The following is a 19,426-nucleotide window of genomic DNA, read 5'->3' as shown; positions in this document are numbered from 1 at the left end:
ATTAATATGAGGAAGATTAATCCTCATCATTGATCCACATAGAGTGGCTGAGAGGAGCTACTCTAAAAAGCTGGAAAATCAGTTTTCAGCCAACGACCCTGCTTCAGTGAAGGAAGGCCTGAGAGACATGGTGCAGTCATAAAAACCTGGAGCTTAACACGCTCAAAACAGTGGAGATGATTGTGGATTTTAGGTAATCCCCCAGGTTTCCCCCAACTCACCATCATGAACAGCACTATGGCAGCAGTGGAGTCATTCAGGTTCCTGGGCACCACCATCTCTTAGGGCATGTAATGGGACAATCACATCGACTCCATTGTTAAAAAGGCTTAACAGAGGATGTACTTCCTTCACCAGCTTAGAAAGTTCAACAGGAGTTGCTTTAATAGCTGTCTGGTTCTGCTCAGCTGTAAAATCAGACATCAGAGGACTACAGAGGACAGTTTAGACGTCTGCAATAGTTATCAGTGTCCCCCTGTCCACTTTTCAAGAACTGTATACATCCAGAGTGAGAAAAAGGGCTTTGAAAATCATGTTAGCCACTACACTAGACTATAGACTACTGTAACGCTTTACTGTCTGGGTGTGCGAGTAAGTGCATAAATAAGCTTCAGTTAGTCCAGAATGCAGCAGCAAGGGTCCTCACTAGATCTAGGAAATACGACCACATCACCCCTGTTTTAATTAGTCTACACTGGCTCCCAATCAAATCTCGCATTGATTATAAAATATTACTACTGACGTATAAAGCACTTAACGGTTTCGCACCGCAGTATCTGAGTGAACTTCTGTACCAGTATGATCCTCCAGGCCTACTTAGATCAAAAGGTGCTGGCTATCTGTTGGTTCCTCAAATAATGAAGACTACAGCAGGGGGCAGATCTTTCTCTTATAAAGCCCCACAGTTATGGAACAGCCTTCCAATCAGTGTTCGGGACTCAGACACAGTCTCAGTGTTCAAGTCGAGGTTGAAAACGTATTTATTTAGTCAAGCCTTTGATCAGTAGATTTTTCTTAGGTAAAGGCACAGATCTGGAGGGAGCATGGATATAGAGTGTTGGTGAACTGGTATATTTGTATGCTGTCGTCCCCTCACATTCACATGTTCACTCAGGTTTGTTGACGGTGGTGTGGTGGGTCGTCTCTTATCCCAGAGATCCCTCATGTCTGTGTTACCTTCTGGTTCTCCCTTTTAGTTATGCTGCCATAGCGAGTCTTGCCGGAGTCCAAACTGCACAGTGACATTAACTTTCATACACCAATAGTTACACTTAATAATCCATATCCTTCTCTTCCCGTCACCCTCTCTCTCTCTCTCTCTCTCTCTCTCTCTCTCTCTCTCTTTCAGTCGAGTTAAACATACTCCTGAGGCTCCAGTGACCACTGTTCCTGCCCCTCTCCCCTCCTTGGATCTTCACACTTCTGTGCAGCTCGGGACGGTCTCTCATCAACACCTTGGGTGGTTCCATGTAATTCCGGAGTAGAACGGGTGCTTTGAGGACGGATTGGACTGCAGTTGGTGTCGGTGGTCTGCAGCACTGACTCGGGAGTGCAGTTTGCTTCTGATCATCATCACTGTACCCCACAACATTGTATATCTGCTTCAAATGGACATTTGGTGCAACCCAGATGAGGATGGGTTCCTCTTGAGTCTGGTTCCTCTCAAGGTTTCTTCTTTATGCCATCTCGGGGAGTTTTTCCTTGCCACAGTTGCTCATCAGGGACAAACATACTTACAAAGAACATATTTACATTTAATCACCACATTATCTGTGTAAAGCTGCTTTGAGACAATGTTCATTGTTAAAAGCACTATACAAATAAAAATGAATTGAATTGAATTGAATTACACAATGGAACCAGTTAAGGGACCCTAATGGTGGAATTTATTGCCATCTAACTGGATATGGTTACTTTTTATTTACTTTCATTGTATTTTTTTATTTAAAAACTTGGCCACCTAGCACATGGGGCTTTTGTCTCTCCTTATTGTTTTACGACCACTTTTGTGTGTGAAGCAGAGGTGATCACAACCACGCTAAGCTCCTGAAATACTAGACATTTGCTGATAATTCAACATGATGATATATTTTCTGTGTTTTAGACCGGATGTTATGTGAAGCACGTTATGTTGTACATCTAAGATCATAAATAACCACAGGGTTAACAAGGCTAAGAATCCCCTATAACTATAACTCAATAATCACGTGTTTAGCATTAACGTTAGCCAAAACTGATTCACAGAAAGCAAAACACGGACGGTGAAATGTAACTGACCAGCTGGCAGAGGATTCTGTCTGGTCTTTAAGCCGTCCTCTAACGCAAATCAAGCAAAGATTTATCCAAAAAGAAAGATTCATTCTCAATTTAGCATTTGTAATTAGCATTAGGCGTATGACTGTGTATCATATGGCTTTTGTATGATTCTTTGACTTAAATACTAAAGATTCTATTAACTCCTTCCACAACCCACAACCCATTTAAATACAGTTTATTGTAATAACTATAACTTACACAATAATCGTGTATTTTGAAACATTTCATTCAAATTTTACAAAGTGAACTGAACATGACCTTCAAATGAAGCACGTTAGCTGTCTGAGCTCATTGCAAAATATCACTACATTCCTTAAAATAGTCTTCCCAAAACACACCGTTACATTATACGTTAAGCATTTGTGTAATATATTAAGGGTATTTTCGATAATAAAACTACAAGAAAGTTTGCCTGAACCAGAGAACATCCAGCCCCTTCACTCTTACTGGTAGAGCTGAAACAGGTGCTGAGTTTGGAGACTGCTTGAACCTCTTTTCTGGTTGATGGCTGGTGTGTGGAACCCACTTCTCCTCAGAAGATTCAACTAAATGACTGTTGGAAGACAAAGAAAGAAAGAAAAAATAGCATTGTATATCAAGTACATACTTTTGTAGTAGTATAAAACTTTTTCACACCATTGTGTATATTTATTTGCAGTGTTTTGCTCGTTACTAAAAAATAGTAACTAGTTACAGTTACTCGTTACTTCATTCAAAAAGTAACTCAATTACTTTGTTGATTATTTACACCAAAAAGTAATGCATTACTGTTAAAAGTAACTTTTTAGTTACTTTTTTAAAGAACCTTCTTTAATGTTCCCATTAATGCCCTTTTATGTGTTATGGTTTATACAAACACAAAACTGAATTGAACACAAAGTCATTTTTAAACACTATTTTATTAAAGTCAGAGCAGCACAAACTGAATATATCACAAGCATTTCTGAAATAAATAACAAAACAAGCTGAATAATATATTCACAATCAAACACTAAAGTGGCTTCTGCTGTTGTGTTGAGCTCTTAAACATGTTCTTTTTACAGCTGAAGTATGAAAACAGAACACCGGGTTAGCTTCTAGCTTCGACGAGGCATGTAGACTCTGAAGGAGCTTAAGCAGATTGGAGTTGCTGTTTATCGCAGTAGATACGAGCTTCGAACCAGAAAGACACAGCTTACATTTGACATTTTTTGTCTTTATACTCAACTAAAGTGAAATAATGAGCATATTTCCACTTTGAGAAACTCGTCTTGCTCTCGCCTCGACTTGCCATTACAGACCTGAATAAACAGAGACACGCCCACAGTGCGTCTTCTTCGTGTTTACAGTGGTTCATCCACCAATCCTACAATGCGACGCTGCTGTAAGCTGGTTAGGCTGTAGTCTACACTTCAGCCCAAATTCATTCATTTATAAAAGTAACGGTAACGCACCATACGGTAATGGTAACGGAGTTACTTTATTTTACAGTATTGTTACAGTATTAGTTATTGTCAAAAGTAACGCGTTACCGGCACAACACTGTTTATTTGCATGTTTGTCACACTTTAATATTTCAGATCGTCAAACTAATTTAAATATTAGTAAAAGATACACAAGTGAACACGACATGCAGATTTTAAGTAAAGGGGAAACAAAATCCAAAACTACATGGCCCGTGTGAAAAAGTGTTTGCCCCCCTGTTAAAACTGTGCTAACTTTTTGTTCACACATGGCAAAAACATGAAACAGTGACCTTCCAGGAGTGGCCGGCTGACCAAAATTACCCCAAGAGCACAACGACGACTCATCCAAGAGATCACAAAAGACCCCATAACAACATCCAAAGAACTGCAGCCTCACTTGCCTCAGTTAAGGTCAGTGTTCATGACTCCCCATGAGAAAGAGACGGCAAAATGATCTACACGGCAGAGATCTAAGACTGAAACAGCTGCTGAGCAAAAAGAACATAAAGGCTCGTCTCAGTTTTGCCAGAAAACATCTTGATGATCCCCAAGACTTTTGGGAAAATACTCGAAAGTTTAACTTTTGTAAGGTGTGTGTCCCATCACGCCTTGCGTAAAAGTAACACCGCATTTGAGAAAAAGAGCGTCATACCAACAGTGAAATATGGTGGTGGTAGTGTGATGGTCTGGGGCTGTTTTGCTGCTTCAGGACCTGGAAGACTTGCTGTAATAAATGGATCCATGAATTCTGCTGTTTACTAAAAAATCCTGAAGGAGAATCTGTTTGTGACTTCAAGCTGAAGTGAACTTGGGTTCTGCAGCAGGACAATGATCCAAAACACACCAGCAAGTCCACCTCTGAACGGCTAAGGAAAGAAAAAATGAAGACTTTGGAGTAGCCTAGTCAAAGTCCTGACCTGAATCCTATTGAGATGCTGTGACATGACCTTCAAAAGAAGGTTTGTGCTTAAAAACCCTCCAATGTGGCTGAATTACAACAATTCTGCATAGATGAGTGACCAAAATTCCTCCACAGCACTCTAACAGACTCATCACAAGTTATCACAAACGCCTGATTGCAGTTGTTGCTGCTAAGGGCGGCACAACCAAATATTAGGTTTAGGGGGCAATCACTTTTTCACACGGGGCATGTAGTTTTGGATTTTGTTTTTCTCAATAATAAAAACTGCATGTTCACTTGTGTTATCGTTATCGTATCATTCGTTGTTCAATCAGGCTCTTCGTCGCTTTCTAAAATAAAGAGTAACTGGGAATCGGACCTTAATTATAATTTCACGGATGAGGAATGGTCCAAGGCCCTTGGTCGTGTACATTCCTCCTCTATATGCGCCCGTCATTCGTTAATACAGTGATCAGTGATGGGTGTCGGCTCGCTACTCTTTATCATACTTTTTGGCTTTGCCCAGCATTGACCTCTTTCTGGACATCAATTATTAAATCAATCTCTAAATACTTCATTTTAGATATTAAACCATGTCCCCTAATAGCATTATTTGGACTCAACCCCACAAATCCCTCCTTGTCATCCTTACAATCAAACATGCTCGCCTTTTGTTTAATAGTAGCAAAGAGACTTATATTACTGAACTGGAAGAATCCTCACCCACCCAGTTCTTCTCATTAGATACATGACCTGTCTCAGTTTATTCAAATAGAAAAGATCAGATTTACATTACTTGGTATTACGGAAAAGTTTTACACCACCTGGCAACCATTCTTATCACATAAGAGAAAGAGGAACGGGAAAAAAAAATCCTGTTCTCTTTGTTTAGCCTTTTTGAGCTCTTCCTCTTGTCCCTGACTTCTTGGTAGATGTAGAAAGGAGAAAGAAAAACATATATCTTGGAGAGTGTTAATGTTTTATTAGTGTTTAATGTTTGTTTTTTTTTTTTTTTTTTCTCCTGTTCTTGATGCTCACATTCATGATTGTAATTATATGTATAACTTAGAAAGAGAGAGACCAATTTCTTGTTGTTGGACTAAATTAAACACTGCTCCATTGTCTTTCTCGCCTGAGTGTCTTTCTGTTTGAATGCATCAATAAAAAAGAGTTGGATAATAATAATAATAAGAAGAAGAAGCTAAGTGATTTTGAAATGTTTTGCCAGTGTCTATGATGACAGGCGGGTCCATCTAATACACAAACGCCAAGTGTTCAGGGGAATCAAATAAAAGCAAGACTGCTTCTATGCTAGAAGAACGTTGGAACTTCTCAGCAAACCGGTTCATTCTCCTGCTCTACTGCAACTGCGAATGTATGCAAAAGTGCAAACAGTGACCAAGAAGCTTTTCCCTGCGGTAGTTACTGTACTGTAGTGGTCATCACGTTCGCCTCACACGTGAAAGGTTCCTGGTTCTACACCAGGCAGAAACAAGGTTGTGATTTTGAAGCTAGTGTTACATTCTTAGGCCTGTAAACTGTGTTACTCGACAGCATTAGAGAAATGTAGAAAACTTTCTTTTATATTGTTTCTGTAGTGTAGTGCTTTAAGTGTTATTGCTGCTGTTTAAACTACAAAAATGTTCAAACAAGTTAAATGTTCCTTATTTTAAAATATGCAAATGCAGTTATAGGAAAATAAACAATTTTTCTATTTCAATAAAATCTGAATTCAAGAAATTCCTGGAAAGAAATGACTTTGACTTATTTTACACACAGAACTGTGCAGTAAAGCTGAAACTCTACATCTTCAAACTGCATCATGTAACTGAAAAAAAAAGAAAACTTTACAGAAGTGTTTGATTTATAAAATGCTCGCTAGCGATGTACATGCAGCCCCTTTTTACATCATTAGAATGCACAATTACTGTAGGAAAATTATAATCTAAGAAACTCCTGGAACTAACAAGCAAAAAAAATGAACAGGTACTTTAACAAATCTTGTTTAGTAAAACTCCAAATTGTTAAAAACTTTTCACTGACATTCAGAAGTGTAACAATTGTTTCAACAACAAAAACATCTGTAGAGTCTGTAACACACCTTTATCACATTGTCCACAACAATGATATCCTGGTCCAATAACGTCGTCATCGATCACATCTTGCAGAGACTTTGGATACCTGGCCACGATCCTTTTTGCTCTCTCTGTTATGTTGTGTTTGGTTGGATTCTTGCAAATCTTCATTTCAGAGACCACGATCATCACCATTTCTCTTCATTGTCTTGCACTTGGTTTTTTCTGTCTTTCCAAGTTCTGTATTAACTCCTCAGGGAGCCTCTGCCATGGGATTTCAAATCGCTCTAAGCAGTTTGGTATTAATGGTGTACAGATTCCTGAAGATGATGTAGAGGTGGATGATGCTGGTGAAGAAGAATTTGTGGGTGCAGAGGGAAAGACAACCACTGGAGATGAATGCACAGATTTTGGTGTTGAAGTCCCGGAGACTAAAAAGAAGATATGAAAGCATTAAACATTGAGTAATGCTTTTTCTGTTTTGCTAAATTACACACTGTATAGACGCATTTGGAGACATTAAGGTTACACAAAATAGTAAAAACTAAATGTAATTTGTTGAACAGATTGCATTTAAAAAATTAAAATTTTTGATACAGTCCCCTATTGCATAATAACAACATTTATTTATTCAGGAAATATTGATGATCACATCATTATTAGACTCATAAAAATTCATATTCTAACCTTAACACCATGTTAACAAGTTTACCATTGGGTGGTGTGGTGACATTGTTCTATACTCACTATTTTGGGTCCAGGCAGCAACCAGTCTTCGTGCTTGTATGGGCTTTAACACTGGCAGCAAATCGTTTTCTGTGATGTTCTTTAAATCATCTGTGGTTGCTGCACCAAGTGTTTTTAAAGTATCTTCAACGGACTTATCAAGTTGATCAGGAAGGTCCGGAAGCACTCCTGCTATCACATCCCCTATGTTCTTAAGCAGCTGTGATTCAGCAATATCTGTGAAGACACACACACAAAGAGTTTGGTCTCTGGTCCAATGAAATGAAGGCATTCAGTCTGACAAGATGCTGTGCTTCAGTGGAATAATCTGGTAACCATTTTTCACATAAGATGACAATGGCCACAAGTCAATCAGTTCACTGATGAGTCTGCACTCTGTCTTTTTTACTGAGTACATGTGGTAGTAAGAAATAAATTCAGCATCATAAACTCTCATGAGAAAATGAAGAGCTGAATCATCCTTAACAAAAATCAGCAGAAGTTCACCAAACTCCACTGACTCATCATACTTCATGACAAAAAACTGGCCCTTCCTGTAAGCAAGGCCATTGTACTGAACATCTACTGGAATCTTCATATTCCTTTCAGTGAAACCAAAATGTAGGACTGCGTCTTTAACTTGCTCACTGTAAAGCTCCAAGTAAAATGCTGAGCCATCTTTTATTTGCAATGCTGGAGGACTGACTGACCCAGCAGAAAGGAAGACCTGGAACATTTGATGTCTCTCTGAAAGAGTCAAGCACAGGTTTTTGACATTTTTCAGATGCCTTGTGCATCTTTTGAAGTAACTGTGTTTGCTCTCAAAGCGCATTGTCCAAAGCCTGATGAGAGCCAAATTTTAGGATCAGCCCTGGATAATGTCGTAAGTAATGGTGTTTAGGTTTTAAGTTGGTATTAGGAAACAATGCCTTTCTGGTTTTCAAATATTCTTGAATGAGAGCATCCAGATAAGTAACCTGGGCCTTGGAAATTTGCTGAGCACAAATTAAGTCAACCATGTCCTTGAGCTGCAAGATCGTATGAGAGGACACACTCAAAAATGTCATGACCAAGACATGGGGGCATGCCAGGTGTGCAAACATCAAAGTTTTGTAAAGAATTAAACACAGACCTGAACTTTATCCCCTGTACGTCTGACACGTCTTCTCTTTCCAGCCGTTCTGTGGCAGATCTATAGGTTTCTGGAGTCCTCTGAGGTCCACAGACTGCTGGATCAGCACCCTGAAATTCAGTTTGAGATAACAGACAATATCTGCATAAATACACTGATGAACTGAAATTTTCTGTAAGACCCCCAATACAATGAGAGCCCAGGGTGTCTCCAGCAATGCAGTAGAGAGCTCCCATCACAACAGTTTTGTCTGCCATCGTTATGCCATTCTCCTCAAGTACTTTCAAATCATTCAGGAGTTCTGAAAAAACTTTGTCATGGCCAAATTCCTTAAAATTCAAGTCAAGTCAAGTGAAGTTTATTTGTATAGCGCTTTTCACAACAGACATTGTCTCAAAGCAGCTTTACAGAAATCAACAGTTAAGGTGAATGGTGTGTGTTTATCCCTGATGAGCAGCCGTGGCGACTGTGGCAAGGAAAAACTCCTTAGATGTTATGAGGAAGAAACCTTAAAAGGAACCAGACTCAAAAGGGGAACCCATCCTCATTTGGGTGACATCAAGAGTCTGATCATAAATCTTTCAACAATACAGAACACTGGAGAGTGAGAACTAACATGAGCACTGGAGTATAAGATTATAAGTAATGTTCTTTCTACAGTCTTATACAGTCTTTATGGTTATAAAACTAGGAGCTACTGAGCAACTCATAAAATAGCTCAACTTTTGTGATCATCACAGATCCAGCACCAGCTTCTAAACACTCCAGGAGGTCCAATGTCAAAACTCCACACATGAAGACATGTTGATAATGTGCATGTGATCACGTGCTCTGGAGCACAAGGTTATGATGTGAGACGCATGTTATGTGTAAGCTTTGCTAAAAAGATACATTTTTAATCTGCACTTAAACTGGGTGAGTGTGTCTGAGCCCCGAACACTGTGAGGAAGACTGATCCAGAGTTTAGGAGCTAAATGTGAGAATGATCTACCGCCTTTAGTGGACTTTGCTATTCTAGGAACTACTAGAAATCCAGAGTTTTGAGATCTCAGGGAGCGTGACGGATTGTATCATGTTAAAAGACTGGAGAGATACATGGAAGCCAAACCATTAAGTGCTTTATAAGTAAGAAGTAGTAGTTTGGACAATCTTTTCTAAAATCTTAGACATAAATGGGAGATTTGAAATGGGTCTGTAATTCAATAGCGTGTTTGGATCCAAATGAGGTTTCTTAATGAGGGGCTTAATAACTGCTAACTTGATTTAGGGACGTGACCTAAAGATAGTGAGGAGTTAATAATATTGAGAAGATGCTCACCAGCTGTATATAACACTTCCTTCAATAGATCAGTAGGAAAGGGATCTAACTGACATGTTGTTAATTTAGCTTTGGTAATAACATTATACAGCTCTTCCTGTCCTGTACATGTAAAACAGTGTAGATGTGGAGTTGTAGGTGAGATTGTGTCAGGAGATGCTGTCAGAGGTTGGACTGCCACAATTGTTTTTCTAATACTATACATTTTTTCAGTGAAGAAATTCATAAAGTCCTCACTACTAAACTGTGATGGAACACATTTTTCAGATCCCTGATTTGTAGTTAATTTAGCTACTGTACTGAAAAGGAACCTGGGATTGTTTTTGTTGTTTTCTATGAGTTTGCTCAGGTGTTCAGCTCTAACAGCTTTTAGCGTCTGTCTGTAGCTTCGGGTGCAAGTGATCTAATCTAATAAACCAAACTTTAGAACTTTTTGGTGTTTGCTTATCTGGCATTTTTCAGTTTTAACTGCAATAAGATTATTTCTGGATCTTGTGTATTTAATTCTTGGTTTTACTACATGAGGAATAGATACGGTTTCTATAAACTGCTGTGTGTGAACTTGTAACTATTTGGTTTGTTGTATAAATGTTCTCATAGTCGTAAATTTCCTGATGTCTTACCAGTCAGATGGAAAGTGGGAAGAGGTCCTGACACTATGATCCTCGTTGTGGGTGATGTGCTGCTTACCGTCTCCACCAGGATCCTGAAATCCCTCCTTAAGATCTCCGTTTCCCTCAGCCGGGTGTCGTTCGTTCCAGCATGGAGAACAACCGCTGCGAAGTTCTCGTTCAGGATCGCGGGTACCTGCGCAGCGACATCGAGAACACGAGCACCAGAAAAACAGCGAGTGTGCACCTTACCTTTGTCTCCGATAGCGCGGACATGCCGGACGATGGAATCTCCAAGAATCACAGTATGGCGTTTCGTCTCACGGAGAGGGGTGAAGCGGTTCTTGGTCTTGACCGGGGCTTGGCTCGTGTCTTCCGCTGCTGCAGAATCCAGGGTCCGTTGTGCACCGGTGCCGGAGTGAACGATACCCGGGCGGGCCACATTGTAGGTGTGCTGGACCTGAGCAGAGAAACACGCGGAGTTGAGGTGCTGGGAGCGTTAGGTTCAACCCGGGAATTTACCTGGGACGAGTGAGCGTCCGCCCGGGATGTTTCCAGCGCCGCTTTCCGCTCTCACAGCTGGGCATGCTTTGCCTGTTTCTCCAAAGCCTCAATCTTCAGCTCCACCGTTTGTAACTCAAACAAGCAGATAGAGTTAAGATTCAAAGATGTGATAATGTGAGAGGGAATGAATATAGTCAACACTAGTGATAGTCCAGTTAACTAACTACAGGCACAAGACAGGAAGACAAAAAACTATTTAGGATTATTAAAAGAGGAAAAAAGGAGAGATAAATAGTAAAGTTTGTTTAAAAACACAGTCAAACACAGGAAGCTACGTCACAGGAAGCCTGCAAGCAGAGAGTCTCCTTTCCACGTCATGACCTGCCCCATCCTGCTGCCACCTAAAAAGATAAATAACTAACAACAATCTGCACTTACTTTATCTTTAATAAGAGTTTACAGTAAATACATTTACAAATAAATACATAAATACAATATGAAAATAAATAATAATAAATTGGCAATTCACACAACAAACAAATTGAATAAATTTTTCACTACAAAGTCATTTCCCTAAAAACAGATCTTTCTTGCTTTGTTTGTTGCAAAGTCATCAATTACATCATCGTTGCAAATCTGACCAGCACTTGTATGGTTGATGTTTATGACAGCGAGGCTGCTGAGGTGCTTTTGTAAAATGGTGGATCTCAGGTATGATTTCATCAGTTTCAATTTTAAAAAGCTTCTTTCTGCTTCAGCTACAGTCACTGGAAGTGTAAGACAAAGTCTTGTGAAAAAAAAAGCTTGTTCACGTGAAAGAAAAGTGTTAATGTTTTTTTTTTTTTTTTAAAGTCAAGTAAAATCTCAAACCAGAGGCAAATCTCATCTAATTGAGCCACAAGATCTTTTGCATGAAAGTTGTTTTAAAAAGCTTTTCACTTTTTCTATCAGTAACTACACTAATAAAGGAGAGGTAGAGGGAAGATTTGAACAATTCATAACAGCCCCCCAAAATACTTATAATTATTATTATCATCATCATAACTGCAGTTGGTTATAGAAACAGATGAATTGTAACTCACAGGTCACATCCTCAAGTCAGTCTCACACTGCCCTCTAGTGGCAGGGTCAGGCATGCTTTTTTGCTTAATTCTGTATTATTAATCTTTATTTGCTTTAGTTTTATTTAATGTTGATCTCTGTTTTTCTTGTTTCTTCTCCTCCTTGTATTCACTACATGGAAAATATTCAATAATAGAGAGATAGATTGTGATTGACTGTGATTAAAATTTTATAGTGCCTTCATCCTGTACAAACAACCGATAATCTCTATATATACAGTATATATATATATATATATAGGAGGAGTGTGTTGAAGCCAGAAGTCTGTCCTGAAGGTGTAACAGCACTTCACTGAACTGTACACTCACCTGACACACACACTCACACACACACACACACACACACACACACACACACACACACACACACACACACTTACATTTAAATGGCTATCTTTCTAATCACACTTAATTCCTCCAGGATTAATTACAGGTTGGTGACCTCTAACCTCTCGTGTGGTGCTGATGTTCCTCCTCAGAAGTCCGTCTGCTGTCTGAAGTCTCAGCTCCACTCTCTTCAGGTCATCAGACTTCATCAGGGCTGTCAATTAAACACAACCTATGTTTATCTACACTTATGATACCAGGACGAGAAAAAAACCCTCTAAAGATGTTCTTTTTAATGACTGAAATCCGTATCAGAGCTCTTTTAAAGAAATATATATATGACTGTATAATGCTGCTGCCATTAGGACATTATTTCACATCACATGAATCTGCTGCACTTGTGAGTGGATTTGATTTGGACTTTTCTGATAAGCGTCTCTAATAGATCAGTGTAATTATTATAATATTAACGCTTAGTGGTGTCTCACCGTCCAGACAGTCTCTGTCTCTCTGAGAGACGCAGAGACACTACAATTATCTCATACATACAACTGAGCATATCATTTAAACTCACACCTAGAGGTCGACTGATACACGATGACCAATATATGTTGCTGATTTCTTTTGTCCGATATGTTTGTCCAAATAAAATCTCTACAAATTTAAACCTATTTTGTTTTTTACTAAAAAAAACTAATAAATCTGTGTGACATGAACTGACTCATACTTCTTGTCCACTTATTACACTATTTATAACTTTTAGAATAAACTTTAAAAACTGGACCAATATAAATTTTGTTCACAAACTTTTACTAAACTGAGTTTATTTATATGATCATCACCATTCATTACATCACATTACCTGTCTTTGTCCTGCTTTTCTTCTTCTACACTTTTTCTTCTTTTTTATTTAATTTGTATTGTTTTCCAGCACAGTAATGTGATGAATGTAAATACTGTTACGTTTGCATCATTATGCTATAAAACACATATTATACCATTAAGTTCGGAGCATGCGCAGAAAGAACCGGAGACATGACTGCACAGCGTTTTTTACTCGTTTACTCTGCACACTGCAAACACACCCACATGCAGCACGAGAGTGCCCTCTAATGGCTATCAGATATTATAACATTAATGCAATGTTACCAATGTCACTATGACCATTATTAATTTAGGGGCTTCAGGAAAGTCTGCAAAGGAAACAAAACTATACCTACCTTTTCCGGTTTGTCTGAATCATTGCACGAAACACATTAACAAATCCGAAAACACAGTGACAAGTCAGACAACCCGGAAAAGGTAGGTATGGTTTGTGAATGTAAACTTACCGATCATTGGACATTGGATTGTCTGACTTGTGTTTTCGGATTTGTTATTTTCTTTTCGGATTTGTTAATCTGTTTTGCACTTCTCGGCCACCGTAGGTGACCCCTGTTCTACAGTTTACCAGTGAGTGTGCCACTACTGCCACCTAGCAGATAATTTACACATACACTCTCCAATACACTCCTCATGACAGGTAGATTCACACCTGTATTGTATTGTATTGTATTGTATTGTATTGTATTGTATTGTATTGTATGCTCAAATAAAAATTGAAACAAATAGAAGAGGGGGAAAAAGAAAATTATGCATGAGGTTGTTCACCATTCATGGTGAGATGTTCAGCTCTGCATAGATCACTTTCTAAATGTGTGAGAGATCAGTGGAAAGATTTTGGGCCCTGGATAAAAAAATGTAAGGAAACAACACGCTGGGAACCGAACCTCAGACCCCACTGTAATGTAGAACACAGACACACTGTATGACATTAAATCAGTTCACATTTATTAACAACATCCCGACTTCCCAAGCCATGGCATAATGACACCAGACTCTTTCTCCAAATAATTATAGAGGATCGTCACATACACAAAGCTTCTGTGTCTAAACTGCAATTTCTTGGGGCATCTGATATCAGAACAATGTAAAACTTAAAAGAAAAAAAAAGGCAGGCAAAATATCCCTGTGCCCAAGACCAAGGAACAGCTCATGTATTTCCTAGGAATGTGGTTGCAGGAATTTTTAAGACTGGAAACTTCCCATATGAATGATCAGGAATATTTAGGTATTAACAGGAATTAGTGAAAATAAAGTTGGAATTTACAGAATTGCAAGTTATCCTATAACAGGGAACTTAAATGTAGTTAAAAAATAACTTGCTTGATAATCAACCAGATTAAATGCAGTTTCAGTTGAATTTCTACCTGCACATTCATCAATCACATGCACACAGCACACTTACTGCAGGGCTCCTGAGACCGTACCCCTACATGCACTGTGTTTTCTTCATGTAAACAATGAGTCACGCCTCAAAAAAGGTTACAAACCACTGCCTTATGGGTAATAAAAGACCAATAATCAGGATCTCAGGTCTACATTCCTTACTATTGAAGTCAACAGGACCAACACACACACACACACACACACACACACACACACACACACACACATACACACACACACACACACACACACACACATGCTCAGCTCTGCTCGTGTCTTTCTCCTTTTTCTCCTCATTACCAGTCACTAAAACAGAGCACACTGATTAGTCCCATCAGCCACAGATCTGCTTCTCACCGCTCGTTTCCCCCCGGCTCCACCCTCCATTCACCAACCGCCGCTCGTGCACGCACCCGCTGCTCCATCCAGCAGTAGTGTTCAGGTGTTGTGAGGTGAATCCAGTGTTAACCCTGTCAGAATAACTGCTGAAAGATCATCCACTTTCTTGTGCCAATCCATGTGATTAATTATGAAGTACAGATGTTTAAGTGAATCAGGTTCTGCCCACATTAACTGTCAGCTATATTGCTTTCAGAGCTCAAAATGAACAAAGCACTAAAGCTGCAAGAAAATACCTCAACTTCAGTTTCTGTCAAATTCCTTTTCTTTAAGGACATCAAACATCACTGACTTTACTAAAGTGGATTTCAAGAAAAAAAATACCATCATTGAATGCTCTCTGTGATGAAGAGACATTAGACATGATTGAAATTCAAAATCTTTATTTATTTAATAGTGTTTATTGTGTCTCGCTGTAGTAAAAGTGTTCAGACTCTCTGTTTCTCTTGTCGTCTTCTTTTTTTTCTATTTCTCCTTTTCTTTTGAATGTTTTCTTGTCTCAGCTGAGCAACAATTTCCTCCCATCGCTCTCGGACTCTCATATAATGATCTGTTTTATTCTCTGAAGTCTTCTTTTCTTCCTCACAGAGATTCTGGGTATCCTGGAGCCCCCTGTTGGTCTGAAGCTGTAAGTTGTTCCTCTCCTCTATGTCAAGTTTAGTTTTCTCTCTTTCGTCCTCTTGTTTTTCCTCAAAATCCAACGTGGGCTCAAACTGAGCAACACCTTCCTCCAGTCGCTCTTTGTCTCTGATCAAATGATCTCTCTCCTGCTCTGCACTATTTTTTACTTTCTCACAGTGATTCTGAGTATCCTGGAGCTCCATGGTGGTCTGTTCCAAAGTGACCTCAAGCTGAGCAACATGTTCCTCCACTTTCTTTTGCTCTCTCGTCCAGCTCTTTCTCTCACATTCCACATTTTTCTCCAGTTCCTTAAGGATTTTCAGGGAAGACTGGAGCTCCATGGTGGTCTGTTTCAAAGTGGCCTCAAGCTGAGCAACATGTTCCTCCACTTTCTTTTGTTCTCTGGTCCAGCTCTCTCTCTCACAGTCCACAGTTTTCTCCAGTTCCTCATTGATTTTCAGGGAAGACTGGAGCTCCATGGTGGTCTGATCCAAAATAAACTCAAGCTGAGCAACACGTTCCTCCAGTTGTTTTTGTTCTCTCGCCCAGCTCTGGCTTCTCTCAGTTATATTCTGTTCCTGCTGCTTTCGCTCAGAAGCCAAAGTAGCCTCCAGCTTTTGCACCGTCTGTAGCAGAATGGCTTTCTCTTCTTTCTCTTCTGTTATCTTCTCTATCATTAGAGAAGAAAATGCATCCAAGTCTTTCACTACTTTCTCCATGTGTTCCAGCTTCTCCTTCATTTCAGCAATCTGCTTAGTTTTCTTCGTTCTTCTGGTTTGAAAAATCTCTCTCAACCTTCTGAAGAGCTCCATGTTTATGCCTCTTTACTCACAAGCAAAAACCTTGGAAATGAGAGAAACAGAGACGCGTTCCCAATTATAGACGTTGCCTTACTGTGACGTCACAGGGAGATGCCCCGCCCTCCGTCTGTGACGTAACCCGGTCTCTCTTAACCTGACACTATGCGCATGCGCATATTACAGAGGTAAAGAGCGGATAAAATATTATGTCTTCACAGCTTTTCTGTTGTTCCTGAGAGAAGAGCGATATTACAGTCATAAATAAGATAAAAACGGCTGTAAACTGTGTATAAAGCGAGTGAATCCGAGTTGAGAACCGGAAGTTGACCGGAGTGACTCTATGAATGTTGCAGAATCATAAATGACCAGTAGGTGGCAGTGTGATGTGTATTAGAGCTCACTGTCACAGCAGGTAATTAGAAGTAGTGGAGCTCTAATGACGTCATTAATAGCGAGGACAAGACACACAGCAGTTTGGGATTCTTTTATTGACTTTATTGATTAATTGATTTGGAGTATGATTGTGTTTCTGATCAAAGTAAGTTCATGTGTATGGAGTAAAAACAACCTGTACATTTCTCACTTCCAGACAGTATTATGAGATGTTCATCTGCTGGAAGTTCATGTTTAATGCTGCATGTTTTATAGGATTTATGAGCTGGAATAAATGTCCAAAAACCTCAATTCAACACTGAGTGATTTTTGTAGTTTGGTAGATATTAGATCTTTTGATGTATTATTCTTTTTTAAATATCTGTGTTTTAAATACACATTTATAAATATCAAGGCTTTTACTGGGTAATAAATTAAAAACATAAAGTCATAATTTACTGAAATGAAATTGAAAACATCAAAATACAACAAAAATAAATAAAATGACTATCAATATGTTTAAAACTAGAATAAATCTGTTTCAGACAGTTAAATACAGTGCAGTATTACAGCCTTATTTCATGTTCATTTTATAAACACAGTTTGTCATTATAATATTAATAATAATAATAATAATAATAATAATAATAATAATAATGATATATTATAATTTATAATAATACTTTATTGCAATAGGGTGCTTTAGTACCTAAAGGTCTACATTTAAACATACTTTTATATTCTAAAATTATAAATGTTTATGATTATTATTATATGAAGATTTCCACATTTATATGATTTATCCTACAGATTAATCACTATAAAGAAAATAGAAACATACACAAGAATGTTATTAACAACTTGTACACTGTACTGCACGATCCATGTGGAATATAATGTGATATAATAATGAATATTGTGAATGTAAACAAACATTCAGCAGTAGTTGAAAAAAATCAGGTCAGTCTCTGAGCATAAGCACTGAATCACTTGGAATTTACTCGCTCAATAATAAAAACTCTTTGCTATAGTTGTGAGGTGACTGATACACAAAGCCATGGAGCAGTTGGACACTGGGGAGACAATCAGATGAATGAAAGTAGAAAATGTGATAAAACCCTAAAGTTTATTGTGAGATTTGAGTCGTGATCGTTCAGATGCACAGTGTAGCAGCAATGACACAAACTTCACTTCACAACAAGAGCAAAAATACATGAATGAAAAATGAATGAAGTTAAAATTCATCAAATGGAAAAAAAATCCAATGTTATTTAAACTTTGGAGAAAAAACTCTTATATTCTGTTATTCAATTCTCTCATACTGACCACTGGATGTTCTACACGGCACCTCATGGTAAAGACTCTCTGATGACAGGAGACTCCACCATGATGCCGAGGCGATAAGAAGATCAGTAACATCCTGACACTGAGTTACAGTACAGTGGTCCGGGTCATAAAGAGGTTTTCCAAGACGTGTTCCACTCAGAACAGACCTCACAAGGGTCCATCAAAGAAGTCGAGTCCTCGTGCTGTGCGTCAGGTGCAGAAGCTGCTTCAGAAAACAGACACACGAGTGCTGCAGCATCGCTTTAATCACTTCTTATTTCAAGAAATCTTACCAAGTGTAATTATTTTACTGCACTGGCAAATCATTTGACTTGTTTCTAGTCTGTAAAGTTTCTTCTTAAATCATGCTTTTATTTTTTTCATTTCGACGGATATTTTTTGCAGTGGACGCGTCATAATGTGTGCTGTGTGTTTTTATCCCTGACCACCGAGCACCATAGAGTGAATAAAATGTATTAATATTCTTCATTCATACAATTCGTACAAGATGATTCATACAAATCAATACAATTCATTTTAGAACTGTATTAATAGTGTAAAGAGTAAAGTTTGAAGTCATCGAGGATGTAACACGACTTTAAAAAAGACCTGGAATAAATAGAGTGAGAACAGCAGCCGCTGCACAGACTCCAGATCACACACTCTCATACAGTATTTGAAAAGCACTTGTATTCCTCTCAACCGAGAACAGAAAGCTGAGGGTACATTGGGAACAAGTTTCCCAAAACTGTATAGTTGCAATCTGGAAAACATTTTGCCTGAATCATTATTTCTGCTCATTTATGCTGTGCAGATGATTGTGTGGATCCATAGGGTAGTGGTCGTCACATCTGCTTTACACACAGAAGGTCCTTCCAGTGGAACCATGCAGGTTGCAAACATGAGTGAGGTTTATATATTACTCACAAATTGTTACTCAATCCTGGAAATAAATAAACAGTTTTGCATGTTTCTGCATTGTGGTTGAAACAGAAATGGAGGAAAAGCATTCCGACATTAGAATCAGAGACTCAAGGGCATGGCTCCACTGGGGCTCAAACCCAGGACCTTCTGCGTGTAAAGCAGACGTGATGACCACTACACTATGGAACCTGCTGCTGAGAAGGTTGATGTCTAATGTGCATAAATAGAAACATACACAAG

General features: G+C 38.7%; 1 non-coding gene across 1 annotated transcript; it reads right to left on the bottom strand.

Moving 5' to 3' along the window:
- Window positions 1-19,302: 19,302 nt before the first annotated feature.
- On the bottom strand, window positions 19,303-19,375 carry trnav-uac. The gene has a single exon. It is a non-coding gene; the product is annotated as a tRNA-Val (tRNA).
- Window positions 19,376-19,426: the final 51 nt, after the last annotated feature.

Source organism: Silurus meridionalis, chromosome 4 (assembly GCF_014805685.1).
Source record: "Silurus meridionalis isolate SWU-2019-XX chromosome 4, ASM1480568v1, whole genome shotgun sequence".
Lineage (NCBI taxonomy): Eukaryota > Metazoa > Chordata > Actinopteri > Siluriformes > Siluridae > Silurus > Silurus meridionalis.
The sequence above is the reverse complement of the archived record's forward strand: the minus strand, read 5'-3'. Positions and strand labels throughout refer to the sequence as shown.